Source organism: Saccopteryx bilineata, chromosome 7 (genome assembly GCF_036850765.1).
Source record: "Saccopteryx bilineata isolate mSacBil1 chromosome 7, mSacBil1_pri_phased_curated, whole genome shotgun sequence".
Taxonomy (NCBI): domain Eukaryota; kingdom Metazoa; phylum Chordata; class Mammalia; order Chiroptera; family Emballonuridae; genus Saccopteryx; species Saccopteryx bilineata.
Genome location: NC_089496.1, coordinates 5,380,657 through 5,387,704, shown reverse-complemented (window position 1 = coordinate 5,387,704; position 7,048 = coordinate 5,380,657). Strand labels below are relative to the sequence as shown.

The window sequence follows — 7,048 nt, the reverse complement described above, 5'->3', positions numbered from 1 at the left end:
TCTGGAAACAACCCAAGTGTCCGTCAGTGGACGAGTGGATTAAAAATCTTTGGTACATATATACTATGGCAGGGGTCCCCAAACTACGGCCCACGGGCCGCATGCGGCCCCCTGAGGCCATTTATCTGGCCCCCGCCGCACTTCCGGAAGGGGCACCTCTTTCAGTGGTGGTCAATGAAAGGAGCATAGTTCCCATTGAAATACTGGTCAGTTTGTTGATTTAAATTTACTTGTTCTTTATTTTAAATATTGTATTTGTTCTCATTTTTTTTTTTACTTTAAAATAAGATATGTGCAGTGTGCATAGGGATTTGTTCATAGTTTTTTTTATAGTCTGGCCCTCCAACGGTCTGAGGGACAGTGAACTGGCCCCCAGTGTAAAATGTTTGGGGACCCCTGTACTATGGAATACTATTCAACCATAAGAAATGATGACATCGGATCATTTACAACAACATGGATGGACCTTGATATCATTATACTGAGCGAAATAAGTAAATGAGAAAAAACTTAAGAACTATATGATTCCATACATAGGTGGGACAGAAAAATGAGACTCAGAGACATGGACAAGAGTGTGGGGGTTACAGGGTGTGGGAGGATGAGAGGGAGGGGGTTGGCGGAGGGGAGGGGCACAAAGAAAATTAGTTAGAACGTGACAAAAGACAATTTGACTTTGGGTGATGGGAATGCAGCATAATCAAATGTCAAAATAACCTGGAGATGTTTTCTCTGAACATATGTACTCTGATTTATCAATGTCACCCCATTAAAATTAATTTTAAAAATAATTAAAAAAATAAAAGAAATAAAAAAATACTTAACATGCAATTTATTTTGTAAATGTAATGTGGCAATTTCTTTCTTTTTTTTGCAATTTCTTATGAATTGGTAGTAAACTATAATGTTCTTAGAAACAGTTAGCATTTAATAGAAAATTATTTATCAATTAATGCTTTCTATTTTCCACCATGAAGAGAAAAAAATGGCCCTGGCCGGTTGGCTCAGCGGTAGAGCGTCGGCCTAGTGAGCGGAGGACCCGGGTTCGATTCCCGGCCAGGGCACACAGGAGAAGCGCCCATTTGCTTCTCCACCCCTCCGCCGCGCTTTCCTCTCTGTCTCTCTCTTCCCCTCCCGCAGCTAAGGCTCCATTGGAGCAAAGATGGCCCGGGCGCTGGGGATGGCCCTGTGGCCTCTGCCTCAGGCGCTAGAGTGGCTCTGGTCGCAACATGGCGATGCCCCGGAGGGGCAGAGCATCGCCCCCTGGTGGGCAGAGCGTCGCCCCATGGTGGGCGTGCCGGATGGATCCCGGTCGGGCGCATGCGGGAGTCTGTCTGACTGTCTCTCCCTGTTTCCAGCTTCAGAAAAATGAAAAAAAAAAAGAAAAAAAAAAAAAAAGAAAAAAATGTTAGACTATATACTTAATTGTTGGGTTCTTTATTAATACACAATATATAAAGATTTTACAAAATAATTTCTACTACTTATTTAAGAAAGGCAGGCTTGTAATTTTGTTTTTGCTCCTTTCAAATTATTTAAAGAAGGTGTTTAAGTCAGGCTGTACAATTTTTATTGTCTTAGATATAGCCAACTCTGTGCAATTGGCATTACTTCACTCCATAATTGTGCAATTTTATTTTATATTCTGACTATATGATTATTTACACACATGGATAAGCATTATGAACATCTAAAAGGCAGAAACCTAAATCTCAAATCATCTCAAACATGATTTGTTTTTAGGTTCCTATTAGAAAAACTTTTAGCTCAAAATGCAGCCGTCTTGTGTCCTTAAACTAGCTGTGGAGACTGAGAGAAAGCCCAGGGGTTATGTAAACCTTAAAACTCAGTGGTCCCCAACCCCCGGTCCGCAGACCGGTTCCGGCCCGTGGGCCATTTGGTACCAGTCCACAGAGGAAGAATAAATCACTTACATTATTTCTGTTTTATTTATATTTAAGTCTGAACAATGTTTTATTTTTAAAAAATGACCAGATTTCCTCTGTTAAATCAGTCTAAGACTCACTCTTGACGCTTGTCTCGGTCACGTGATAGATACATTTATCTGTCCCACCCGAAAGGCAGGTCCATGAATATATTTTCTGACATTAAACCAGTCCGTGACCCAAAAAAGGTTGGGGACCACTGTTATAACTGACTTAGGAAGCATTCTACATTACATAACATTAATTCCCCTTTTAAAGAAAAGCCCTTAAGAATATGTAGCCATTATTTTTAAGAACTAGCCAGGTTTTCTTTATATTTGGTGAAAAATTTAGAAACTAAAAATAATTCTTACACTGCTTTATACTTTTACAAATACTTTGGAGTCATCATTAGGAATAATAGAATACTTAAGCTATACATCTTTGTGAGCCAAACCCTATTCTATCAATTTAAAGTTATTTAATATTTAAAAATATATGTCATGGAATTAAGGAGTTATATTTCTTTAAAAAGTCTTACAATTTTTGCCTGACCAGGCAGTGGCACAGTGGATAGAGCATTGGACTGGGAAACAGAGGACCCAGGTTCAAGACCCCGAGGTCACCAGCTTGAGCATGGATTCATCAGGTGATTTTGAGCAAAGCTCACCAGCTTGGGCCCAAGGTCGCTGGCTTGAGCAAGGGGTTACTCCATTTGCTGTAGTGCCCCGTCAAGGCACATATGAGAAAGCAATCAGTGAACAAATAAAGTGCCGCAACAACAACAACAAAATGATGCTTCTCATCTCCCTTCCTGTCTGTCTGTCCCTATCTGTCCCTCTCTCTGATTGTCTCTATCAAAAAAAAGTCATAATTTTTATAGTCATTAGAATGTTATGTGCTCATCTGTGCACTTCATTTTTTTTTAATTTATTTATTGTGTTGGACAAATAAGTGTGTTAGGTTTGCTCAGTTGTATTTTGCTTGATTGGTGCATGAGCGCAGGGCAGCGCCATGTGTGTATAGTCTATTTGAGGCTGCAGGAGCTTGCCCTCAGGGAGGCAGATTGTAAATTGCAGATTGCCTGCCATTGATAGGGTCCACTGTGTGCTATTGTTTGCAGGAGAAGGGATCCCATCCCCACCTTGCCTGCCTGTTTGCTCCTCAGCCCAGAGGAAGAGAGGGAAGAAGTTTTCGCTGCCTGCTTGCTCATCTGCCATTGAGAGACTCTAATAAACAGAATGGCCCACCACTTTCAGATTTCACCATTCCTTTACCTTCTGCCCGAATCCAGTGTGAATCTGCATGGCCACGGCCACTGGCCTTATGTATTGATTTTAGAGAGAGATAAAGGGAAAGAAAAAGAAAGAGAGAGAGAAACTGTGAGTCAAATAAGTTTGCAAATATGATGTATATGTTTGCTCACTTATAGTTTGTATTGGGTGTGGAGGACAGGCTATAAACTGGCAAAGTCCTTATAGCCAAAGGCTTAGTTTTAAGACTATGCCTTTCCCACCCTTTTAATACTAAGATTTTTCAACATCCTTCTAATACTAAGATCTTCTCAAAATGAAGCTTTTCCCCACACCCTTGACTGTTGCATGATGTGAGGTGGTGCACTCTTATGAGGAATCCCATTTATGCCTTAGATAAGTGGCTTTGTATCAGAGACTACCTTATTTGTATATTGGCTTAAAGATTTTGATTTCTACACTATAAAATAAGGGAGATCAGGAGCTCTCTCTTCATTCCTGAAATTAGCATTGCAGAGCAGAAGCAGCCAAGATGGCAGAGTGCTGAAGGATAAGCCAGTTTGTGCAGAGAGAAGAAGATGGGGAACAGAGGTGAATAAGGCTGGTGAGGTAGAAACCTTTGATTCTAGGAATACTCAGATAAGTCAGTGGCTTTGGGAGCCCTGAATGGAAAGGGAAGTGTTTTCCCACTGTGTGTATTTCTTGCCCGCTGGGTACAAGCTAGGATTAAAGGTAATGGCCCACCAGTTCTTGGCTCCATTGTTTCATTGTCATTTGTTCGAATCAAACCTGAACCTGCATGGGCCAGGTGGCTGTGATGGTGGCCATAAATACTGGCCATACAGAAACATTGACTTGCTTTCCATTAATTGGTTGATTTTTGTATGTGCCTTGATCAGAGATAGAATTTGCAGTGTTGGCACATTGGGATGATAATCTAACTAACTGAATCACTAAGTCAAGGCTCATTTATGCAGTTTAAATAGATTTGATTGAGAAAAATTACCTGTTTATATATTTTCTTAAGAAAAAATTTAATTGAACTTAGCTGCCAAATTATTTAAAATTCTGTATAGTTTATAGCATTGTGTGAATTAGTGGCTATTTTTGTAAAGTATCAAGAACTTTTTTTAAAGTTATAGGAAATCACACTTTTTTGCCACAATGTGACACTATTGATATTCGCTAGAGTCAAATTTCTGGAAGTTCGACACAACTGCATTAATAAACTGGATAGGGGATACTTCGCTTAGGTAACTGTGAGAAATGTAGTTACAAAGCACAGAGTTTCCATCTGATTCAGAGAAGGGAATTTAGGGAGAAAGAAATATGTGAGAAGGTAAGATCCAAGGGTGGAATCCTGGGGAGAAGCTGAACAATAAGATCTGGAGCTGTGGGAATCTCTGGTGGTTTTAGCAGTTGTTCTCTGAATGGAAGTTGACAAGCTCCCTCCCTGGGAGGAATGAATGGAATGTGGACTCTCCAACTTTACCTTGGGATGTGAAAATACAGTGAGCTCTTTACCATTTCGAAGGCCTCAGTCAGTGGAAGGCATTTAGGACTCATAGGGAGACAGTCCCAAGATTTCACCATAAATCAAAGTGAAGACTGTAATACTGCACCCTTTCTGGTCACATTATCCTGGCATTATTTCAACATATATTTTATTTAAAAATGAAAACAGCAACAAACTGAGGAATAGGGGAAGAGGTAAAAGAGCAGAGTATCTAAAAGCCCATTCACAGATTTGCTGGAGCCAGACCTTTGACTCAGACCATGGTGTTGCACAAAATTGTGGTGTAACCGTTAAGACCATAAATAACTTAAGCACGTGTAATATCTGCTTAATTATTTGTAATGAAAGAAATCAAACTTAAAAAAGCAGTATAGAGCCTGACCTGTGGTGGCGCAGTGGGATAAAACATCGACCTGGAACACTGAGGTTGCCGGTTTGAAACCTTGGGCTTGCCTGGTCAAGACACATATGGGAGTCGATGCTTCCTGCTCCTCCCTCTTCTCTCTCTCTTTCTCTCTCTCTCTCTCTCTCCTCTCTCTCTCTCCTCTCTCTCTCTAAAAATCAATAAATAAAATATATTTTTTTAAAAAGCAGTATCGAATCACAGGACTGGCATGGGTACTTACTAATATAAACTGCATAATTTGGGAGATAATTTTACCTCCCTGGGCTTCAGTTTCTTTATTTGAAAAATAAGGAAGTTGGACTAGATATTCAAAATGCTATTTTCTCAAGTTCTTATTGTAAGATATTTTTCCCCCGCCAAGAAAGAAGGAAGGGGCGTAGCCACAAAGTGTGGAACAGCAAAAGAACATCCCGCCCAACGATGTTCCCTGGACCCAGGGACAGAGGCCAGGGAAGTCACATAGGGGGACCCACGTGAGGGGTATTTAAAGGGTCTCTAAGGTGGTCGAGCTAATATGATGTGGTGAAATCTCACTGGCTGATGGACAGTCGCTCTTTTCCAAGGGACTCCTGGGAAGTTTCTTTTGGCACGCATGAGTGTGGGTGGCTCCAGCCAAAGTTCCTGGGTCTGGGTTCCTCAGGTGACCTTCCCCCACTGCCGACCACCCCGCATTCCGATCTTTTATGTTAGTTAGGGATCCTGCTTATTCATCTGGCTACTTCCTGCTGATTATGGGCATCATGGGGGTGGAGATCGGCAGGTGGTGGCTTTGAGGGGAGTCAGGAACATCTGTTTGGCCGTGAGTTGAGAAATTTCATGGATGTAGTCCTGTAAGGATTTAAAAAAAAAAGAGGAGTAATAGGGGGATCTGCAAGGTCTAGCCTTTCAGTGAGCCAGAGATGGGTAGGGGCTAGCAAACTTGAGGCAAAACTGTATGCCAGGAGCGGCATATGAAGGGAAAAAACTTCATGTCAGAGGTGGTGTAAGAAGGGGAAAGGAAGGGGTCCCATCCACTCCCATAACTGAGACTTATGAGGGAACTAGAGGTCCAGAGTGTGATGGCAAAACAGAGTAGGTAGCTCCTGTGTCCATAAGAAATGAGATAGACTTACCCATTCCTGAAGCATAACCCTGGGTTCAGTGTGAGTGAGGATGATGGGCATCTCCGAGTCCAGGCCATGTCAGTTGTCTGAGGCCTAGGAGTTTGAATAGTGGGCCCGCCTGGCTGGATTTGCCTCCCATTTTGAGTGGCTTATCCTCCACCTAGAGACGCTGAGCCTGCTGCCCAAAGTGGGCAATCGCTCGCCAGTGACCGAGCTGTTTGCAATCAGGGCAGGGCTTAGTGGGTGGCTGCGGGCAGGGGCCCTGCTGGGACCAGTGATGGGATTCCTCTTTGTGGCCTGGATTTGGGTCAGGCACTTCCTATGCCTTGCCCCTGTTGCTCTGCCAGCCTCAGGGCTGCCAAAAGAGACTGGATTTGGAGAGAGTTACCTTCTGCTACATGAGGGCCTGGCGAACAGCCTTGGCCTGTTCCTACTAGCTGCGACCATTGAAAAATTTAAATGACATGTTCACAGATCCCAGATAGGGGTTTGGGGGTTGAGAATAAGAAAAGGGGGGGGGCTCCTGGGGAGTCCAGAACCCAGATACAGCTGGAAATGCTGGAACCAGAGGCGGAACAAGGCCAGAACTTCCCTCAAGAAAATTGGGGTTGGGCATCCTGCAAACTGGTGTAAGGGCCAATGGCAGGCTGAGAATGGCCTGACAGAGGAGGAGCTTAAGAACACAGTGGAGAAGGGAAGGGCCCCTCTCCAGGGGAGGAGAAAGAGAGACTGGTATTTGCAGGTGAATAAGAAACAGGATTCTGTGAAGGGAGGGCAGGGGGCTCTTGGAGGGAAGAAACTTGAGTGAAAGAGGTCGCAGCCTCTTGGGAGGGGCGCCCCTTGGG

The 7,048-nt window shown here is 43.0% G+C and overlaps 1 non-coding gene across 1 annotated transcript; it reads left to right on the top strand.

Moving 5' to 3' along the window:
- The first annotated feature begins 988 nt into the window (after nucleotides 1-988).
- Nucleotides 989-1,064, top strand: TRNAT-AGU (transfer RNA threonine (anticodon AGU)). The gene has a single exon. It is a non-coding gene; the product is annotated as a tRNA-Thr (tRNA).
- Nucleotides 1,065-7,048: the final 5,984 nt, after the last annotated feature.